Source organism: Hyperolius riggenbachi, chromosome 10 (genome assembly GCF_040937935.1).
Source record: "Hyperolius riggenbachi isolate aHypRig1 chromosome 10, aHypRig1.pri, whole genome shotgun sequence".
NCBI classification, from domain to species: domain Eukaryota; kingdom Metazoa; phylum Chordata; class Amphibia; order Anura; family Hyperoliidae; genus Hyperolius; species Hyperolius riggenbachi.
In genome coordinates this window covers 217,268,461-217,292,110 of record NC_090655.1, presented here as the reverse complement: position 1 = coordinate 217,292,110, position 23,650 = coordinate 217,268,461, and the positions used below count along the sequence as shown (strand labels likewise).

The 23,650-nt window shown below is 49.6% G+C and overlaps 1 pseudogene; it reads right to left on the bottom strand.

The window, feature by feature from the left end:
* Positions 1-23,650, bottom strand: part of LOC137536811 (zinc finger protein 850-like) — an 88,939-nt pseudogene that overhangs the window by 52,996 nt on the left and 12,293 nt on the right.

Sequence of the window (23,650 nt, the reverse complement as noted above, 5' to 3'; positions counted from 1 at the left end):
CCCTGGGCTCGCTACATGATTTTTAAAAAAAAAAGTGCTGCACTGCCTCCTTGCCGGCGGGAATTGGACCGGCAAGGAGGTTAATGGATGTGATCCAAGCACTTTGATTGGCCCAATATGCTTGATTACTGCAGCATAGCGTGCGCTGAGCTTGCGCTCCTTGCGTGTAGCATGCAGGGACTAAAAATTAAGGTACACTGTTTAAGTAGCATGAGTAACAGGTTACTCACGCTATTTACGTTAGTGAAGCAACCCCATATGCTTTTATTGTGTTTCAGCATTGGAAATGTGCAGTCCCCTGGTGGATAAATGTATTGCCAGCTGTGAACACCACTTCTTGTTTTGTATTTTATATTGTAAGAGTTTGTAAGTTTGTAGTTTGTAAGAGGAAGCAAACCAGCTAGCCCTAATAATATTATATACCAGTGCGCATGTGTCATATTCCAATGGAGGAGCTCAACACCCCTGCTGCCACTCAGCTACTCTCATTCACCAACTCCCTCAGCCCCACCCAGCGCACTGATACCCCCACCCACCTTGCTGGTCATACTCTGGACCTATTCTCAAAATCCACCACCCTCATTAAACTGGATATCTCATCCTTCCCCCTCTCTGACCATCATCTCCTTACCTTCACCCTCTCTCTATCTAGCACCTCCTGCCCCCCTCTCCTGCCTAGATGATGGCAAAGAGATCTGCATAGCCTCATCCCCACCATACTAGCCAACCCCCTCCTCCCTACCCAGCCTAACTTGCCCAAACCAAGCTTCTGCTTCAAACAGTATATCCCCTGTCATCTGCCTCAGATGATGTCGCCTCCCATCTTTCACATGAACCGCCACCCCAGCCCCCAACACTGGCACACTAAATCAGCTTGTGACCACCATAAAGAGACACGCGTTACACATATGGTGGAAATCTCGCCTCAACTCCGACTTCCTGGAGTACAAGGCCAAGCTGTAATTATTCCACACTGCCCTCTCTGATGCCAAACAGAAATACTTTGCTGCCTTCATTGGTGCCCGAGCTTTCAACCCATGTTGTATCTTGGCCACCTACAACCCCCTACTAGAGATGGCCCGAACCTCCGATTTTCGGTTCGTGAACCTACCGCGAAGGTTCAATTCGCGCAAACTTTCGCGAACCGAAATAAACTTCAATGGGGAGGCGAACTAGAAAAAATTATGCTGGCCACAAAAGTGATGGAAATGATGTTTCAATGGGGTCTAACACCTGGAGGGGGCATGGCAGAGTGGGATACACGGCAAAAGTCCCGGGGAAAAATCCAGATTGGACGCAAAGCAGCGTTTTAAGGGCAGAAATCACACTGAATGCTAAATTGCAGGCCTAAAGTCCTTTAAAACATCTTGCATGTGTATACATCAATCAGGGAGTGTAATTAGAGTACTGCTTCACACTGACACACCAAACTCACTGTGTAATGCACCGCAAACAGCTGTTTGCGCAGTGACGGCCGTGCTGGACTGGTGCGCACCATGGCCAGAGTGCAGGCCGTGGCGGTTTTCAAGCCCATATGGTCATCGGGCTGTGGTAGCTCAATGAGAGAACAACAGTGACTGTCCAGCTGATCAAATTTGGTCTGTCCACAATGAAGCAACAACCTTATTATTTTTGGTGTGCCACCCCCCGAAACACTCATATAGCCGGCGGTCATTGCTTCATTGTGATATGCAAGCCCCTTCACCGCGGCAAGGTAATGATCACGAAGGGGAATGGGCACATGTACATGCCTTTTGTTTTGTTGTTGCAGCCGCAGTGCAGCCAGAAAACTTAGGCAGGCATGTACATGCACCAAAAAATTATTATAGCGACCGCTGCTAGCAGCGGCCTTAAAAATTCAGGAATCCGCCTGGAGTCCTGGACCCTGTTGGTGGTGGCGGAGAAGGAAGTCAAGTGGCCTGCGGGCAGATATGCTGTGTGGGGAGCGACTTAGTCTTGGGGCAGGCCTGAGCGTGCTTTGCAGACCAGGCATCCATGGTGAGATGGACCCTTGACCCAACGCTGTGTGCCAGAGATGTTACCACTTGCCTTTCAACATCACGGTACAGTTTAGGTATCGCCTTTTTTGAGAAAACATTCCGGCCTGGTATCTTCCACTGCGGTGTGTGGCTTTGCTTTTGTGTGCTGCTTTTCCTCACGTGGTCATCCCATTGCAGTTTGTGCTTTGTAATCATGTGCCTTCGTAAGGTAGTTGTCCCTACGCGGGTCTTGGTCTTTCCACGGCTCAATTTTCGGTGGCAGAAAGCAAGGATGGCACTGCTCTCATCTGAGGCAGACACACAAAAAAATGTCCACGCCGCTGAGCCCTGGGGTAATGGCACTTTGGTGGTGGCGGCCAACTGAGTGTTAAGTGGGGTGTCAGAATCAGAGCAGGAGGAGGAAGATATGTCACGCTTCCATGCGGAAGCTGACAAAGATGAGGTGTTCTGTGTTAAATAGTCAACTACGTCCTGACAATATTAGGGGTTGATGGCACGTGCCTTCTTCTGAACACTGTACTTTGGTCGAGGGCCGCACGAAATCACGATAGCGCGACCTTGAACAGACTTGCCAGGTGGCCTGCCTCTGCCTTTTGTTTTGTCCATATTGGGGGGGATGAAGTGAAAGGTATGCACTGACTTGACTAATACAATGTGCAGTCACACAGGTGCAGTTAACAGGTATGCACGGAGTGGTATATGACACTGCGTGCACTCACGTAGGTAGGTGGGTGCACTGAACACAACAGGTAGGTATATGCAGTGATGGGTATTACAATGTGCACCTGTCACACACAGACAGGTAGCGGACAGGCACAGTGACACTGCGTGCGCTCAGCTCACATAGGTAGGTGGGTGCACTGTGAACAACAGGTTGGTAGGTATATGCAGTAATGGGTATTACAATGTGCATCTGTCACACACACAGGTAGTCACTGAATGTGCTGGGCCTGGCAGTGGCACACACAGTATGAATTATTAAGGGTGTCTATGCAACACAAGTGTCAGTGGGACACACAGGAAAAAAAAATAGATCACAAAAACAAGATTAGCTCTCAAAAGAGCTGTTGTGGGGTGTTATTTTAGCAATAAGAATCAGCAAGGAGCAAGCCTACAAGAGCCTAACTAATTTTTCCCTATGAGATTCTGCAGGAGCAGCAGCTGTCCCTTCTCTATTTACTGCTGGCACACAAGTGAGAAAAATGGCCGGCGATGCTTGCCTTTTATAAGGGGGGAGTGGCTCCAGGAGAGAGTGTAGCCTGATTGGCTACAATGTGCCTGCTGACTGTGATGTAGAGGGTCAAAGTTGACCCTAATGGTGCATTATGGGGGCGAACCGAACCCCCGGGAAAGTTTGCGTTCGCTGGCGAACAGCGAACCACCAAAGTTCGCCGGGAATCGGTCGGGCCATCTCTACCCCCTACTCAACAACTCACCCTCTCAGCCACTGATCTGACCAACCACATCACCAACAAAAATGTCACAATCCGAAGAGTAATCTCTCCCCTTCACTCTACTACATTCAGCTTTTCCTCCCAGACTGCACCTAGACCTCTCCCCCCCCCCCCCCCTTCCCCTACCTCCTTCATGCCTATAACTGTTTCACTGTTGAGAAAGTCAACCAGCTACTGGTGACTTTCCCTTCCTGCCCCCTTGACCCTGTCCAAATGAACACTTCCCTGACCTGGCTCCAGTCCTTACCTCCATGTTTAACCCTCCCCCCCCTCAGTCTTCAAACAATCCACTGTACTTACCCTTACAGTCCATAGGGGTGTGGATGATACAGGGGATATGATAGGGCGTTGAGGTAAACAGTCTATAGGGATGAGGAGGGTATAGGGGCAGTAAGAGGGGTATACACTCTCTGGGTTATCATGTTACTTCTCTAGGGCTGCCCCCACTCTCTGATACTTCCTTCCACTGCCCATCAGGCTCACCCCCTTCTTCAGTGCCTTCAAACAAGCCCTTATCAACTTATTATATTAAGTCACCCCATACAGTAACCAGTCTTTGTAGAATAACGTACAGTGACCATTAACAACCTATTAAAGACTGGTAACATTAACTACCTAACGACCGCGTCACGCCAATGGGCGTGAACGTGGCGGCAGTCCCAGGACCGCCTAACGCCAATTGGTGTCAGGTCCTGGAGCCGGCTACTGAATACGATCGCGCACAGGGTGCGTGCGCATCTCCTTCTCGGGGGCAGAGCTCCGCCCCGTCTTCAGTGAGACTATTAGATAGAGTTGGGCCGAACCTCCGATTTTAGGTTCGCGAACCGGGTTCGCGAACTTCCGCGGAAGGTTCGGTTCGCGGTAAAGTTCGCGAACCGCAATAGACTTCAATGGGGATGCGAACTTTGAAAAAAAAAAATAATTATGCTGGCCACAAAAGTGATGGAAAAGATGTTTCAAGGGGTCTAACACCTGGAGGGGGGCATGGCGGAGTGGGATACACGCCAAAAGTCCCCAGGAAAAATCTGGATTTGACGCAAAGCAGCGTTTTAAGGGCAGAAATCACATTGAATGCTAAATGACAGGCCTAAAGTTCTTTAAAACATCTTGCATGTGTATACATCAATCAGGTAGTGTAATTAAGGTACTGCTTCACACTGACACACCAAACTGTTCACTGAACAGAACAGGTATGCAGTGGCGGGTTCACTGAACAGAACAGGTATACAGTGGCGGGTTCACTGAACAGAACAGGTATACAGTGGCGGGTTCACTGAACAGAACAGGTATGCAGTGGCGGGTTCACTGAACAGGTATACAGTGGCGGGTTCACTGAACAAAACAGGTATACAGTGGCGGGTTCACAGAACAGGTATGCAGTGGCAGGTTCACTGAACACAACAGGTATGCAGTGGCGGGTTCACTAAACAGGTATGCAGTGGCGGGTCCACTGAACAGAACAGGTATGCAGTGGTGGGTTCACAGAACAGGTATGCAGTGGTGGGTTCACAGAACAGGTATGCAGTGGCAGGGTCACTGAACAGGTATGCAGTGGTGGGTGGGTTCACAGAACAGGTATGCAGTGGCAGGATCACTGAACAGGTATGCAGTGGTGGGTGGGTTCACAGAACAGGTATGCAGTGGTGGGTGGGTTCACAGAACAGGTATGCAGTGGTGGGTGGGTTCACAGAACAGGTATGCAGTGGCAGGATCACTGAACAGGTATGCAGTGGTGGGTGGGTTCACAGAACAGGTATGCAGTGGCAGGGTCACTGAACAGGTATGCAGTGGTGGGTGGGTTCACAGAACAGGTATGCAGTGGCAGGATCACTGAACAGGTATGCAGTGGTGGGTGGGTTCACAGAACAGGTATGCAGTGGTGGGTGGGTTCACAGAACAGGTATGCAGTGGTGGGTGGGTTCACAGAACAGGTATGCAGTGGCAGGATCACTGAACAGGTATGCAGTGGTGGGTGGGTTCACAGAACAGGTATGCAGTGGCAGGATCACTGAACAGGTATGCAGTGGGCTCACTGAACAGAACAGGTATGCAGCCAGGAAAAGCTAAGCCTAACTAATCTTTCCCTATGAGAGACAGACAGCAGCTCGCCCTACTCTCTCTAATGCAGGCACACGAGTGGCCGTAATGGCCGCCGCTGCCTGCCTTATATAAGGGGGGGTGGGGCTCCAGGGGCTAGTGTAGCCTAATTGGCTACACTGGGCCTGCTGACTGTGATGTAGAGGGTCAAAGTTGACCCTCATAGTGCATTGTGGGGCTAACCGAACTTCCGGAAACGTTCGCCTGCGGGAGGCGAACGCGAACCACCGAAGTTCGCCGGGAACCGTTCGCCGGCGAACCGTTCGGCCCATCTCTACTGTTAGACGCCGTAACCGCCATCTATTTACACAGTGCAGCGCTGTGATCAGCAGCAGCACTGCACTGGGGACAGCCGTGTGACACGGCTGTCCCCCTGGAGGACAAGAGAGCGATCGGCTCTCATAGGCAGAAGCCTATGACAGCCGAACGCAGGATTGGCCGGCTGGGGGGGGAGGGGATTTCTTAGAAACAAAAAAAAATAAGAATTAGTAAAAAAAAAACCATTAAAGAAAAGTAACAAATATTTATTAAAAAATAAATAAACACAAGGGGGGCGATCAGACCCCACCAACAGGGTGGGTTGGTGGGGAGAAAAGGGGGGGGGGGGTCACTCGTGTGCTGTGTTGTGTGGCCCTGCAGCTTGGCCTTAAAGCTGCAGTGGCCAATTACACAAAAAACAGCCTGGTCTTTAGGGGGGTTTACCACTGTGGTCCTCAAGTAGTTAAGTCATTCCCTATTGTGACCAATTTGTGTACAGTTATGATTATCAGCTTATTACAGGCCAGTAACACTAACCCACTACTACTGTGACTAATCTGTGTACAGTAATGTCCAGTGCCCATTATCAGCTTATTACAGGCCAATAACACTAAGTCAACCTTGTTGTGACTAATATGTGTGCGGCAATATACAGGGTCATGTGACTGCACAGTATAATAGTACAATTCTAGATAATTAAATTTTTCTCTGGTGTGTAGTGTGATTATAACTCATTACAGTCACACTACACATCACATTCCTATTAATTCTTATATTCCCTCCCACACTTATTGGCTTCATGTAATCCATATTATAAATAGCAGGGACAAATTTGTTGCTCAGATTAATTAGTCTTTTGCATATCTAATGTTTACCACTCGCCAGTGTTCATACCTGTAATTATGTCTTCCTCCGTAGCTGCTCTCATCAAGTCACCCTCCTGCTGATCACTCCTCACATACGTCTCTTCTTCTTCCTCTTTATTTGTCTTTATGTCCCCCTCCTCTACAGACTGCTGGTCACTCCTCACATACGTCTCTTCTTCTTCTTTATTTGTCCTCATCCTATCACCCTCCTCCACAGATTGCTCATTGCCCCTCACAAATGTGTCTTCTTCTTCCCCCTTAATTGTCCCCATAATGTCACCCTTCTCCATAGACTGCTGATCACTCCTCACATATGTCTCTTCTTCCTCTTTAGTTGTCCTCATCATGTCACCTTTCCCCGCAAACTGCTGATCACTCCTCATATACGTCTCTTCTTCTTCCTCTTTAATTGTCCTCATCATGTCACCTGCCTGCATAGACTGCTGATCACTCCTCACATATGTCTCTTCCTCTTTTATTGCCCCCATCATGACACCCTCCTCAGCCAACTGCTGATCACCTGTCACATACGTCTCTTCTTCTTCCTCTTTAGTGGTCCTCATCATGTCACCCTCCTGCATAGATTGCTGATCACCCCTCACATCTGTCTCTTCTTCTTCCTCTTTAATTGTCCTTATCATGTCATCCTCCTCTGCAATCTGCTGATCACACCTCACATACATCTCTTCTTCTTCCTCTTTAGTTGTCCCCATCATGTCACCCTCCTCCATAGACTGCTGATTGCTCCTCACATATGTCTCTTCTTCTTCCTCTTTAAATGTCCTCATCATGTCCCCCTCCTCCTCAGACTGCTGATCACTCCTCACATATGTCTCTTCTTCTTCCTCTTTAACCACAGCATTTACATGCATCAGTCCTTCACCCTAAAATAAGAGATTATTTACATTGTGAATACAGATTATTATTACTGATTTATAAAAAAAACGTCAACATATTCAGTAGTACTGTACAGTTTAAGAAACAAACATGGGGCACATAATAATCAAGACAATGGTATACACAAAATACATACACTGGCATACTCTTTTCATCCTTCTCAGGGACCATTTAATTTGTAGTCACCAAACCAAATTTTAACAACATATCAAATTATTTGGTTTCATGAGCAAAGAGAGTGCATACATTTGCATAACTCGGCATCAACACAGAATTATTTCCATCTCATTGACCATCTCTATTAGTGACATGGCTACACATCAGGCTTTATTCTTACAGCATAGATGTTATTTAGTGTATATAAGAGATTCCTGTGTACACATCATATATACAGTCACAATCAGATATGTATATCTGACTTTAAAAATACGGGGACTGCTTTATTGAAGCAGCACAAGTAACTAATTTTGATTGGTTTATTTCATTTTTGTGCACTAAGCACGGCTATTACTGTATGTATAAATTATTTATGATGACTATTATCTGAGAAATAGAAAATGTTATCATATTTTCTATTTTAATTACAGTTTAAATTCATTAGAAGTCGGAGTCGGTGCATTTTTTCCCGACTCCGACTCCGGGCACCCAAAATTGCCCCGACTCCGACTCCACGACTCCAACTCCACAGCCCTGGTAAAAATGCCCTGCCCTTGTGTGCTTATAATCTAAGGTCTGGTACACACCATGCAATGTCCCTTCAGATCTAAGGGTCGAATCGATTATTTTCCATCAGATCTGATCAGCTTCCCATTGATAAAGGGATTGATCTTTCGATCACTAATGCACAAATGTGATCCTGTTTTTGATTTGGAGCTGAACATTGGAAATTTAGCAATTTGACCCATCGATCTGTCAGGAAACTGCTCGGTGTGAACCAGGCATGAAGGAATGAGGGAAACGAGGAGGGGCAATATATAATATGTATACTTAGAGGCAGGGGCGTAACTATAGCCTCTGCTGCACCTGCAACTGCAGTGGAGCCCATCTATGCTGACTTCCTACTAATCTAGTAGGACTAGTTCCTGGCTGCTGGCAGCGGCGCAGGTAGACGGTCAGAGCAAGCCGGAAAGTGTGGTTGGTAACCAAGACATGCTGTGATGAGGTGCCGACATGGGGGAATCCCAGCTGCTGCTCTGTATGTATGGGGAGTGCAGGAATGGTAAGATAACGGCCGGCCTCTGGACTCAGCATCAGCTGCACTTAGGCAGCTAGCAGACAGAGAGAGGAGCTGCGGGAGTGCTCTGTGCAGTGAATATTTAAATGAGTGATCAGTACTGATCACTCAACTGCTCTAGATATCTTCCCCTGCGCAGCCGCTGTACGCTCCACACTTCTTTCCCAGGCAGCCAGCAGTAATTAAGCAGTCCAGAGTGGGTGCCCTCTGTCCTCCCCCACCAGCAGCAAGGGAATCTTGATGGCTTCCTGCAACTTGCCTGTGAGTTTTCTGTCTCCCCTTTCACAAACCTGAAGACTCTCTACATGTTTAACTCTTTATGTGTATCTCTCACTTCCCTGACAAGTCTTTGCGTGCCTTTCTCCCTCTCCATGTGTTTCTTTATCAGTTTGGTACATCCCCATGGCTGTCTTTCCCTTTCTGTCAATCTCACTACTAGGGATGAGTGTTTGAATTTGTAACAGCGTTCTGAATGTTTCAAATCTGAATCTTTACATATTTGGACAGCGGTGGGGGAATTCAACTCACCCTTTTTGCCACCTCAGCCCGCTGCGCTCCCTGTTTAGTTCCAGGCAGCTCCCTGATTCTTCCTCCATCCCAGCCAAAAGGAGAAAGCGTCGGAGAGCTGGAACGCAATTTGGAGTGCAGCAGGCAGTGGCAGCGCTAAGAGTGAGTTAAATTCCCCCGCCGCTGCCACAAAGAGACCCAGAGGGGGCACAGAGAGAGACAAAGGGGGCACAAAGAGGCACACTGAGGGGGCACAGAGAGAGACCCAGAGGGGGCACAGAGAGAGACAAAGGGGGCACAAAGAGGCACACAGAGGGGGCACAGAGAGAGACCCAGAGGGAGCACAGAGAGAGACCCAGAGGGAGCACAGAGAGAGACCCAGAGGGAGCACAGAGAGAGACCCAGAGGGAGCACAGAGAGAGACCCAGAGGGAGCACAGAGAGAGACCCAGAGGGAGCACAGAGAGAGACCCAGAGGGAGCACAGAGAGAGACCCAGAGGGAGCACAGAGAGAGACCCAGAGGGAGCACAGAGAGAGACCCAGAGGGAGCACAGAGAGAGACCCAGAGGGGGCACAGAGAGAGATTCAGAGGGGGCACAGAGAGAGACCCAGAGGGAGCACAGAGAGAGACCCAGAGGGGGCACAGAGAGAGACCCAGAGGGGGCACAGAGAGAGACCCAGAGGAGGCACAGAAAGAAACCCAGAGGGGGCACAGAGAGAGACCCAGAGGGGGCACAGAGAGAGACCCAGAGGAGGCACAGAGAGAGAGGCCTAGAGGGGGCACAGAGAGAGACAGACAAAGGGGGCAAAAGACACAGAGGGTGCACAAAGAGAGATGGGGACAGAGAGGCACAGAGGGGGAACAAAAGTAAATGTGAAGGAAATCATGAATCAAAATCACGATTTTGGACAGAAATTGCTCATCCAATTTTTTTTCTAAAATTGTTCACACATTATTACATAGTTTGGCTAAAAAAAGACATCCGTCCATTAAGTCCAACCAGAAAAAAAAAAAATTAAAAAAAAAACACCATCCTCAACCTGCACATATGCCAGTTGATCCAGGGAAAGGCGAAAAACGTTACAAGGTCTGGGCCAATTAGCCTTAAAAGGGAAAAATTCCTTCCTGGTTTCAGATGGGAGACCCAGAGGGAGCACAGAGAAAGACCCATAGGGGGCACAGAGAGACACAGAGGAGGCACAGAGAGAGACCCAGAGGGGGCACAGAGAGAGACCCAGAGGGGGCACAGAGAGAGACCCAGAGGGTGCACAGAGAGAGACCCAGAGGGGGCACAGAGAGAGACCCAGAGGGGGCACAGGGAGAGACCCAGAGGGGGCACAGGGAGAGACCCAGAGGGGGCACAAAGAGAGACCCAGAGGGGGCACAGAGAGAGACCCAGAGGGGGCACAGAGAGAGACCCAGATGGGGCACAGAGAGAGGCCCAGAGGGGGCACAGAGAAAGACCCATAGGGGGCACAGAGAGAGACCCAGAGGGGGCACAGAGAGAGACCCAGATGGGGCACAGAGAGAGACCCAGATGGGGCACAGAGAGAAGCCCAGAGGGGGCACAGAGGTAAACAAAGGGGACAAAGAGAGAGGCCAACCAGAAAAAAATAAATAAAATAAAAAAAACACCATCCCGAACCTACACATATGCCAGTTGATCCAGGGGAAGGCAAAATTTTTACAAGGTCTGGGCCAATTGCCCCCAGAGGGGGCACAGAGAGAGACCCAGAGGGAGCACAGAGAAAGACCCATAGGGGGCACAGAGAGACACAGAGGGGGGACAGAGAGAGACCCAGAGGGGGCACAGAGAGAGACAAAGGGGACACAGAGAGAGGCCCAGATGGGGCACAGAGAGAGACCCAGAGGGGACACAGAGAAAGACCCAGATGGGGCACAGAGAGAGGCCCAGAGGGGGCACAGAGAGAGACGGGGACAGAGAGGCACAGAGGAGGAACAAAGGTTAATGTGAAGGAAATCATAAAGAATAAATAACAATAACCACCATCCCGAACCTGCACAAATGCCAGCTGATCCAGGGGAAGGCAAAAACTTTAAAAGGTCTGGATCAATTAGCCTTAAAAAGGTAAAATTCCTTCCTGGCTCCAGATGGGAGACCCAGAGGGAGCACAGAGAGATGCCCAGAGGGGGCACAGAGAGAGACCCAGAGGGGGCACAGAGAGAGATCCAGAGGGGGCACAGAGAGAGACCCAGAGGGGGCACAGAGAGAGACCCAGAGGGGGCACAGAGAGAGACCCAGAGGGGGCACAGAGAGAGACCCAGAGGAGGCACAGAGAGAGACCTAGAGGGGGCACAGAGAGAGACCCAGAGGGGGCAATGAGAGAGACAGACAAAGGGGGCAAAAGACACAGAGGGTGCACAAAGAGAGACGGGGACAGAGAGGCACAGAGGGTTAACAAAAGTAAATGTGAAGGAAATCATGAATCAAAATCACGATTTTGGACAGAAATTGCTCATCCAATTTTTTTTCTAAAATTGTTCATACATTATTACATAGTTTGGTTTAAAAAAGACATCCGTCCATTAAGTCCAACCAGAAAAAAATAATTAAAAATTAAAAAAAAAACACCATCCTCAAACTGCACATATGCCAGTTGATCCAGGGAAAGGCGAAAAACTTTACAAGGTCTGGGCCAATTAGCCTTAAAAGGGAAAAATTCCTTCCTGGTTTCAGATGGGAGACCCAGAGGGGGCACAGAGAGAGACCCAGAGGGAGCACAGAGAAAGACCCATAGGGGGCACAGAGAGACACAGAGGAGGCACAGAGAGAGACCCAGAGGGGGCACAGAGAGAGACCCAGAGGGGGCACAGAGAGAGACCCAGAGGGGACACAGAGAGAGACCCAGAGGGGGCACAGAGAGAGACCCAGATGGGGCACAGAGAGAGACCCAGATGGGGCACAGAGAGAGGCCCAGAGGGGGCACAGAGAGAGGCCCAGAGGGGGCACAGAGAAAGACCCATAGGGGGCACAGAGAGAGACCCAGATGGGGCACAGAGAGAGACCCAGATGGGGCACAGAGAGAAGCCCAGAGGGGGCACAGAGATAGACAAAGGGGACACAGAGAGAGGCCAACCAGAAAAAAATAAATTAAAAAAAAAAAACATCATCCCAAACCTACACATATGCCAGCTGATCCAGGGGAAGGCAAAAACTTTACAAGGTCTGGGCCAATTGCCCCCAGAGGGGGCACAGAGAGAGACCCAGAGGGAGCACAGAGAAAGACCCATAGGGGGCACAGAGAGACACAGAGGGGGGACAGAGAGAGACAAAGGGGACACAGAGAGAGGCCCAGATGGGGCACAGAGAGAGACCCAGAGGGGACACAGAGAAAGACCCAGATGGGGCACAGAGAGATGCCCAGAGGGGGCACAGAGAGAGACCCAGAGGGGGCACAGAGAGAGACCCAGAGGGGGCACTGAGAGAGGCTCCGAAGGGGCACAGAGAGAGGCCCAGAGGGGGCACAGAGAGAGACTCAAAGGGGGCACAGAGAGAGGCCCAGAGGGGGCACAGAGAGAGGCCCAGAGGGGGCACAGAGAGAGGCCCAGAGGGGGCACAGAGAGAGACGGGGACAGAGAGGCACAGAGGAGGAACAAAGGTTAATGTGAAGGAAATCATAAAGAATAAATAACAATAACCACCATCCCGAACCTGCACAAATGCCAGCTGATCCAGGGGAAGGCAAAAACTTTAAAAGGTCTGGATCAATTAGCCTTAAAAAGGTAAAATTCCTTCCTGGCTCCAGATGGGAGACCCAGAGGGAGCACAGAGAGATGCCCAGAGGGGGCACAGAGAGAGACCCAGAGGGGGCACAGAGAGAGGCCCAGAGGGGGCACTGAGAGAGGCTCAGAAGGGGCACAGAGAGAGGCCCAGAGGGGGCACAGAGAGAGACCCAAAGGGGGCACAGAGAGAGGCCCAGAGGGGGCACAGAGAGAGACGGGGACAGAGAGGCACAGAGGAGGAACAAAGGTTAATGTGAAGGAAATCATAAAGAATAAATAACAATAACAACCATCCCAAACCTGCACAAATGCCAGCTGTTCCAGGGGAAGGCAAACACTTTAAAAGGTCTGGATCAATTAGCCTTACAAAGGTAAAATTCCTTCCTGGCTCCAGATGGGAGACCAAGAGGGAGCACAGAGAGATGCCCAGAGGGGGCACAGAGAGAGACCCAGAGGGGGCACAGAGAGAAGCCCTGAGGGGGCACAGAGAGAGGCCCAGAGGGAGCACAGAGAGAGGCCCAGAGGGGGCACAGAGAGAGGCCCAGAGGGGGCACAGAGAGAGGCCCAGAGGGGGCACAGCGAGAGGCCCAGAGGGGGCACAGAGAGAGACATAGGGGGCACAGAGAGAGACAAAGGGGGCACAAAGACACAGAGGGTGCACAAAGAGAGACGGGGACAGAGAGGCACAGAGGAGGAACAAAGGTTAATGTGAAGGAAACCATGAATCAAAATCACGATTTTGGACAGAAATCGCTCAATCCAATCTTTTCCTAAAATCGTTCACATATTATCATATAGTTTGGTTAAAAAAGACATCCGTCCATTAAGTCCAACCAGAAAAAAAAAACAAAAAACAAAAACACCATCCTCAACCTGCACATATGCCAGTTAATCCAGGGAAAGGCGAAACACTTTACAAGGTCTGGGCCAATTAGCCTTAAAAAGGTAAAATTCCTTCCTGGCTCCAGATGGGAGACCCAGAGGGAGCACAGAGAGATGCCCAGATTGAGCACAGAGAGATGCCCAGAAGGGGCACAGAGAGAGGCCCAGAGGGGACACAGAGAGAGACCCAGAGGGGGCACAGAGAGAGGCCCAGAGGGGGCACAGAGAGAGGCCCAGAAGGGGCACAGAGAGAGGCCCAGAGGGGGCACAGAGAGAGGCCCAGAGGGGGCACAGCGAGAGGCCCAGAGGGGGCACTGAGAGAGGCCCAGAGGGGGCACAGAGAGAGACAAAGGGGGCAAAAGACACAGAGGGTGCACAAAGAGAGACGGGGACAGAGAGGCACAGAGGAGGAACAAAGGTTAATGTGAAGGAAACATGAATCAAAATCATGATTTGGACAGAAATCGCTCAATCCAATCTTTTCCTAAAATCGTTCACATATTATTATATAGTTTGGTTAAAAAAGACATCCATCCATTAAGTTCAACCAGAAAATAAATAAATAAATAAATAATAAAAAAAAACACCATCCTCAACCTGCACATATTCCAGTTGATCCAGGGAAAGGTGAAAAACTTTACAAGGTCTGGGCCAATTAGCCTTAAAAGGGAAAAATACTTCCTTGCTCCAGTTGACAGTCAGATCAATCCCTGGATCAACTCTTCTGGGAATTACCTAACAATTATAGCCATGGATGTCCTTCAATGCAGGGAAAGCATCCAATTCCTTTTTATATGCAGATATACAGTTTGCCATAACGACTTCCTGAGGTAAGATGTTCCAGATTTTAACCACTCACACCGTGAAGGACCCCTTTCTAAATAGATGGCAAAAACTTTTTTCCTCCATACGCAAATCATGTCCCCTTGTCCATCGCACAACCCTAGGAACAAAAAGCTCATCTGCCAAGCTTTTGTGTTGCCTTCTGATGTATTTATACATGTTAATCAGGTCACCACTCCGTCACCTTTTTACTAAACTAAATAAGGCCAGTTTGTCTAAACTTTCTTGGTAAGTGAGATCTTCCATCCCTCTGATTAATTTAGTTGCCTGTCTTTGTACCCGTTCTAGAAGGTCAATGTCCTTTCTATAGTGTAAACTGTATTCCATACTCCAGATCTGGCTTCACAAGTCATTTATACAGTGGGAATAGTATACAAACATCTCAAAATATCAATTACGGTAATATCCTTTTTATGCATCCCAGAATTTTATTTGCTTTACCTATCGCTGTTTGGCATTGTATACGATTACCTAACTTGTTATTGTCCATTTCCTAAGTCCTTCTCAAAGTCTGATGTTCCCCGCTGCGTGCCATTTATTTTAGGGCTCGTTTCCACTATAGCGAATCCGCATGCGGGCACTGCACGCGGATTCGCATAGGCAATGTAAGTGGATGGGGCCGTTTCCACTTGTGCGGCTGCGGGAGCGTTTTTTGGGGCGGCAGAAATCTTTCGCGTGCAGAAGGAATGTGCGCGAATCGCCGCTAATGTATCTAATAGGGAAATCGCATGCGGGGTGACCATGCGTTTTTTGCCGCGAAATCGCATGCGATTTCGTATAGGTATTAATGTTAATTTACACAGGCAGTGACATGGTTAAATTCGCATATACCTTACCTATGCGGAATCGCATGCGAAATCGCGGCAAAAACGCATGCGGAATCGCACCCGCATGCGATTTCGTCCGCGGTGGAATGCAGGCGATTCCGCACCGCACTAGTGGAAACGAGCCCTTATATGATGATCTACCAAGGTGCATGACTTTACATTTATCAGCATTCAATTTAATCTGCCATGTGCCTGCCCATATGGCCATGTTGTCAAGGTCCTGTTGAAATATGTAACTATTCATCTTAGTGTTAATAATGCTGCGTCGTTTATCAAGATGGCTACATTACTCTGTAAAACATCTACTAGATCATTAATAAATGCATTGAAAAGAATTGGATCAAGTTCTGACCCCTGCGGTACCCCACTGCTAACAGTTTCCCATTTTGAGTTCTGTTTACCACTACACTTTGCCTTCTATCCCTTAACCAGTTCTGCACCAGGCTATTGTGGGGAACATTGTCAAAATCCATTGCAAAGTCCAAGTACACTTCATCTATAGCTCTACCAAGATCTGAATTTTCATTCAACATTTCATAAAAGCAGAGCATGTTGGTGAGACAGGACCTGTCTTTAGTAAAACCATGCTGTCGAACTGAAATAAGATTATTGTGCGCTACATAACTTTGTTTAGCATTCCTTAGGATACCTTCAAACAATTTACACACAACTGATGTTAGGCTTACAGGTCTATAGTTTCCTGGTTCTGATGTCTTTTCCTTCTTGAATAAGGGGAAAACATTAGCTATACACCAGTCATAAGTAGTGTTGGGCGAACATCTAGATGTTCGGGTTCGGGCCGAACAGGCCGAACATGGCCGCGATGTTCGGGTGTTCGACCCGAACTCCGAACATAATGGAAGTCAATGGGGACCCGAACTTTTGTGCTTTGTAAAGCATCCTTACATGCTACATACCCCAAATTTACAGGGTATGTGCACCTTGGGAGTGGGTACAAGAGGAAAATTTTTTTTTAGCAAAAAGAGGTTATAGTTTTTGAGAAAATCGATTTTAAAGTTTCAAAGGGAAAACTGTCTTTTAAATGCGGGAAATGTCTGTTTTCTTTGCACAGGTAACATGCTTTTTGTCGGCATGCAGTCATAAATGTAATACATATAAGAGGTTCCAGGAAAAAGGACCGGTAACGCTAACCCAGCAGCAGCACACGTGATGGAACAGGAGGAGGGTGGCGCAGGAGGAGAAGGCCACGCTTTGTGAGACACAACAACCCAGGCCTTGCATGAGGACAAGAAGCGTGCAGATAGCATGCTTTGTACCGCCATGCAGTCATAAATTTAATAAAGATAAGTGGTTCAATAAACAGGGACCACGCGGCAACGCTAACCCAGCAGCAGCAGACGTGATGGAACAGGAGGAGGCGCAGGAGGAGAAGGCCACGCTTTGTGAGACACAACAACCCAGGCCTTGCATGAGGACAAGAAGCGTGCGGATAGCATGCTTTGTACCGCCATGCAGTCATAAATGTAATAAAGATAAGAGGTTCCATAAACAGGGACCGGCAACGCTAACCCAGCAGCAGCAGCAGCACACGTGATGGAACAGGAGCAGGCGCAGGAGGAGAAGGCCACGCTTTGTGAGACACAACAACCCAGGCCTTGCATGAGGTACCGCCATGCAGTCATAAATGTAATAAAGATAAGTGGTTCAATAAACAGGGACCACGCGGCAACGCTAACCCAGCAGCAGCAGACGTGATGGAACAGGAGGAGGCGCAGGAGGAGAAGGCCACGCTTTGTGAGACACAACAACCCAGGCCTTGCATGAGGACAAGAAGCGTGCGGATAGCATGCTTTGTACCGCCATGCAGTCATAAATTTAATAAAGATAAGTGGTTCAATAAACAGGGACCACGCGGCAACGCTAACCCAGCAGCAGCAGACGTGATGGAACAGGAGGAGGCGCAGGAGGAGAAGGCCACGCTTTGTGAGACACAACAACCCAGGCCTTGCATGAGGACAAGAAGCGTGCGGATAGCATGCTTTGTACCGCCATGCAGTCATAAATTTAATAAAGATAAGTGGTTCAATAAACAGAGACCACGCGGCAACACTAACCCAGCAGCAGCAGACGTGATGGAACAGGAGGAGGCGCAGGAGGAGAAGGCCACGCTTTGTGAGACACAACAACCCAGGCCTTGCATGAGGTACCGCCATGCAGTCATAAATGTAATAAAGATAAGTGGTTCAATAAACAGGGACCGGCAACGCTAACCCAGCAGCAGCAGCAGCACACGTGATGGAACAGGAGCAGGCGCAGGAGGAGAAGGCCACGCTTTGTGAGACACAACAACCCAGGCCTTGCATGAGGACAAAAAGCGTGCGGATATAGCAGCAATGCTTTTTGCCGCCATGCAGTCATAAATGTAATACAGATGAGAGGTTCAATAAACAGGGACCGGTAACGCTACACCATCCCAGATGTTCATTGGTCATGTTACTTGGTTGGGGTCCTGGAGTGTTGCGTAGTCGTTTCCAATCCAGGATTGATTCATTTTAATTTGAGTCAGACGGTCTGCATTTTCTGTGGAGAGGCGGATACGCCGATCTGTGACGATGCCTCCGGCAGCACTGAAACAGCGTTCCGACATAACGCTGGCTGCCGGGCAAGCCAGCACCTCTATTGCGTACATTGCCAGTTCGTGCCAGGTGTCTAGCTTCGATACCCAATAGTTGAAGGGTGCAGATGGATTGTTCGACACAGCTACGTCATCTGACATGTAGTCCTTGACCATCTTCTCCAGGCGATCGGTGTTGGAGGTGGATCTGCACGCTTCCTGTTCAGTGGGCTGCTGCTGCATGGGTGTCAGAAAATTTTCCCACTCCAAGGACACTGCCGATACCGTTCCCTTTTGGGCACTAGCTGCGGCTTGCGTTGTTTGCTGCCCTCCTGGTCGTCCTGGGTTTGCGGAAGTCAGTCTGTTGGCGTACAACTGGCTAGAGGAGGGGGAGGATGTCAATCTCCTCTCTAAAGTCTCCACAAGGGCCTGCTGGTATTCTTCCATTTTGACCTGTCTGACTCTTTCTTCAAGCAGTTTTGGAACATTGTGTTTGTACCGTGGATCCAGAAGGGTATAAACCCAGTAATTGGTGTTGTCCAGAATGCGCACAATGCGTGGGTCGCGTTCAATGCAGTCTAGCATGAATTGAGCCATGTGTGCAAGAGTCCTACCAGAATCCTCATCATCCTCTTGTGAGCGTTGTGATAGTTGTTGTGATGCATCATAGTCGTCACCTTCCTCCTGGTCTGCTTCTGCTGACCATTCGCGCTGAATTGTGGAAGTCCAACGTGCACCGCTCTGGCCCTCGTCAGTGGTGGCATGAAATTCCTGCTCCAACTCCAGCTGTTCCTCCTCCTCTTCTTCGTCATAGCTGCTGGGGCCAGCGTTCCCTGAGGCGGATGGCCTGATGTTGGTACCATCACGCTGATCGTTTTCTCCTTCAGATTCCCCCAGTTGCATCATGACAGCTGTTTCCTTGATTTTCAACATTGACCTCTTCAGTAAACACAGCAGTGGTATGGTAATGCTGACTGAAGAGTTGTCACTGCTCACAAGCAACGTGGATTGCTCAAAATTTTGGAGGACTTGGCAGAGGTCCAACATGTTGGCCCAATCGGATCCACAGAAGCTTGGCAGCTGGCCGGATGCGCCTCGGTACTGCGCCGTCATGTACTGGACCACTGCACTCTTCTGCTCACAAAAGCGTGCTAGCATGTGCAGCGTAGAATTCCAGCGCGTAGGGACATCACACAGCAAGCGATGGTGGGGGAGATTGAAGCGCTCCTGCATCTTGGCGAGTGCCCCCGAAGCAGTACTGGAATTTCTACAATGTTTGGCCACTCGACGCACCTTTAACAGAAGATCGGCCACGCCTGGGTATGTCCTCAGGAACCGCTGAACTACTAGGTTCATCACGTGCGCCAGGCAAGGGATGTGTGTCAGCTTAGCCAACCTTAAAGCGCGAATGAGATTACTCCCATTATCACACACAACCATGCCCGGTTTCAAGTCCAGCGGTGCCAGCCACAAATCCGTCTGTTCCTTTATTCCCTTCCAAATTTCCTCCCCTGTGTGCTGCTTATCCCCAAGGCAGATCAGCTTCAGCAACGCTTGCTGACGCATGCCAACAGCTGTGCTGCACTGCTTCCACGATCCTACTGCTGCTGGGTTAGCGTTTCCGGATGAGGTACAGCTTTGAGATGCGTTGGAGGAGAAGGAGTCAGAGAGGTAGGTGCTGCTGTTGTTATCCAGTGGGAGGGACGGCGGTGCAGCTGTTTGCGGCGTGGGCAACACCCGCGCCGTAGCAGGTGAGGAATCGCTGCCAGGCTCCACAAGGTTCACCCAGTGCGCGGTAAGGGAGATGTATCGACCCTGGCCGAACGCACTCGTCCAAGTGTCAGTGGTGAGGTGAACCTTGCAGGCAACGGCATTCTTCAAGCTTCGGGTTATTTTGCTGACCACGTGCTCATGCAACTCAGGCACTGCAGAGCGCGCAAAGTGGTAGCGGCTGGGAACCACGTAACGTGGGATGGCCACTGACATCATGCCCTTGAAGCTGTTTGTCTCCACCACTCGATATGGCAGCATTTCGCAGGCCAGAAGCTTGGCTATGCTGGCTGTTACTGCCACGGCCCGGGGGTCATTTGCTGGCAATTTCCTCTTGCGCTCAAACATCTCCGACACAGACAACTGAACCGTAGCGCTGCACACGGAAGGGCTGTTGGTTGTTGTGTTTGATGAACACTGGGAGACCTCAAGAGCACTACTCCGGAAAGTGACAGTGTCAGCGTCGTCTGATGTTTGTGAATGTTGTGAACCACGCAATGGCTGGGCTACTGCTGCTGCTGAGGCGGGTCTGGTGGTGAGTCTGGTGAACCCAAGGGAGGCAGTGTTGCTGGTACCCTGTCCTGCCGCGTTTGCCCACAGAGTGGGATGTTTGGATAGCATGTGGCGGCTCATGCTGGTGGTGGAGAGGTTGTTAATACTTTTCCCCCTGCTCAGGCGAGTCTTGCACACCTTGCAAATCGCCATGGTAACATCCTCAGTGCAGTCTTCAAAGAAAGCCCAGACTTTGGAGCACCTGCCTCCTTGCTGGCGATTTCTGTTTCCTCCTCTTTTGCCTCTCACTCTAACTTCCACGCTTGTGGTGCCTGAAATTGCGCGCCGCCTACCTTGTGGCACAAGGCGAACTCGTGCAGCAGTGGGTTCTTCAACAGACTCATCTGTGCTGCTGCTACGACGGCGATGTTCTCGTTCACAAATAAAATCTGGGTCTCTGTCCACATTGTCCATACCCTCCTCTTCCATCTCCTGAAACTCGTCATATGTCATTGTGGGGGGCCGCCGCCGTGGAGTAGAGCTCCCCAGAACAACCTCTGCGCAGCTCACTCCAACGTCGTCTTCCAGATCTTGTCGGCCGACCTCCTGCAATTGCAACCCCTCCTGCCCAACTTGCTCTGGGATTTGGGTTTCCGAGTCCTCCTCGGACTCGCCTTGTATTTCAGTGCGCGGTGCATTTCCCACAGTTAATGGTTGTGAATCCGGGCACAACATTTCTGGCTGTTCCTCCATTGACCTTTCATAGGTGGAAGTTTGTTGGGCTGGGAATAGCTCCTGCGAATACCCCATTGTGTCCTGAGGTAATTCATAGGACTGGTTATCTGGCAGTTGTGTGCGTGGTGTCGCTGCCGGTTGTGTCAGCTTTGTGCCCACTGGCTCCTTGTAACTGGCTGAGGACTCGGACCTCGTGCGTGATGTGCTGGTGCTGCTTAACCCACTTCTGGACGCTTGAGAGGTCATCCAAGTAATTATCTGGTCCTGTTCTTTTGGATTTGTGAGGGTTGTTGTCCTGGACAACATGGGCGGTATTGAGTGGGTTTTCTTGGGTGCTCCCCTGTGGCCTGTACGTGAACCGTCAGGGGAAACACCTCTTCCCTTGCCCCTTCCTCTTTCACCGGATTTCTTCCTCATTTCACTTATCCTTACAGTACACGCTGACTGGCAGCAGTACAGTGGCAGTACAGAAATGCTATACAGTACCACTATTCCCAGCAGCGACACAGAGCACAATGCTATACAGTGGCGGGTGAGCGGTGTACTACTGTTCCCAGGCCCAGCAGACACAGAGTGGAAGTAAACACAATGCTATATAGTCTGGCTGAGCGGTGTACACAGAGTGGCAGTACACACAATGCTATATAGTCTGGCTAAGCCGTGTACACAGAGTGTCATTAAACACAATGCTATATATAGCGTGGCTGAGCGAGGTGCACAGTGGCAGTACACACAATGCTTTATAGTCAGGCTGAGCCGTGTACACAGAGTGTCAGTAAACAATGGTATATAGTCTGGCTGAGCGGTGTACACAGAGTGTCAGTAAACAACGGTATATAGTCTGGCTGAGCGGTGTACACAGAGTGGCAGTAAACACAATGCTATATATAGCGTGGCTGAGCGAGGTGCACAGTGGCAGTACACACAATGCTATAGAGCCAGGCTAAGCCGTGTACACAGAGTGTCAGAAAACACAATGCTATATATAGCGTGGCTGAGCGAGGTGCACAGTGGCAGTACACACAATGCTATATTAGTCAGGCTAAGCCGTGTACACAGAGTGTCAGAAAACACAATGCTATATATAGCGTGGCTGAGCGAGGTGCACAGTGGCAGTACACACAATGCTATATATAGCGTGGCTGAGCGAGGTGCACAGTGGCAGTACACACAATGCTATTTATAGCGTGGCTGAGCGAGGTGCACAGTGGCAGTACACACAATGCTATATTAGTCAGGCTAAGCCGTGTACACAGAGTGTCAGAAAACACAATGCTATATATATAGCGTGGCTGAGCGAGGTGCACAGTGGCAGTACACACAATGCTTTATAGTCAGGCTGAGCCGTGTACACAGAGTGTCAGTAAACAATGGTATATAGTCTGGCTGAGCGGTGTACACAGAGTGTCAGTAAACAACGGTATATAGTCTGGCTGAGCGGTGTACACAGAGTGGCAGTAAACACAATGCTATATGTAGCGTGGCTGAGCGAGGTGCACAGTGGCAGTACACACAATGCTATATATAGCGTGGCTGAGCGAGGTGCACAGCGGCAGTACACACAATGCTATATTAGTCAGGCTAGCCTAAGCCGTGTACACAGAGTGTCAGAAAACACAATGCTATATATATAGCGTGGCTGAGCGAGGTGCACAGTGGCAGTACACACAATGCTATATATAGCGTGGCTGAGCGAGGTGCACAGTGGCAGTACACACAATGCTATATATAGCGTGGCTGAGCGAGGTGCACAGTGGCAGTACACACAATGCTATATATAGCGTGGCTGAGCGAGGTGCACAGTGGCAGTACACACAATGCTATATATAGCGTGGCTGAGCGAGGTGCACAGTGGCAGTACACACAATGCTATATTAGTCAGGCTAAGCCGTGTACACAGAGTGTCAGAAAACACAATGCTATATATATAGCGTGGCTGAGCGAGGTGCACAGTGGCAGTACACACAATGCTATATATAGCGTGGCTGAGCGAGGTGCACAGTCGCAGTACACACAATGCTATATATAGCGTGGCTGAGCGAGGTGCACAGTGGCAGTACACACAATGCTATATTAGTCAGGCTAGCCTAAGCCGTGTACACAGAGTGTCAGAAAACACAATGCTATATATATAGCGTGGCTGAGCGAGGTGCACAGTGGCAGTACACACAATGCTATATATAGCGTGGCTGAGCGAGGTGCACAGTGGCAGTACACACAATGCTATATATAGCGTGGCTGAGCGAGGTGCACAGTGGCAGTACACACAATGCTATATTAGTCAGGCTAGCCTAAGCCGTGTACACAGAGTGTCAGAAAACACAATGCTATATATATAGCGTGGCTGAGCGAGGTGCACAGTGGCAGTACACACAATGCTATATATAGCGTGGCTGAGCGAGGTGCACAGTGGCAGTACACACAATGCTATATATAGCGTGGCTGAGCGAGGTGCACAGTGGCAGTAC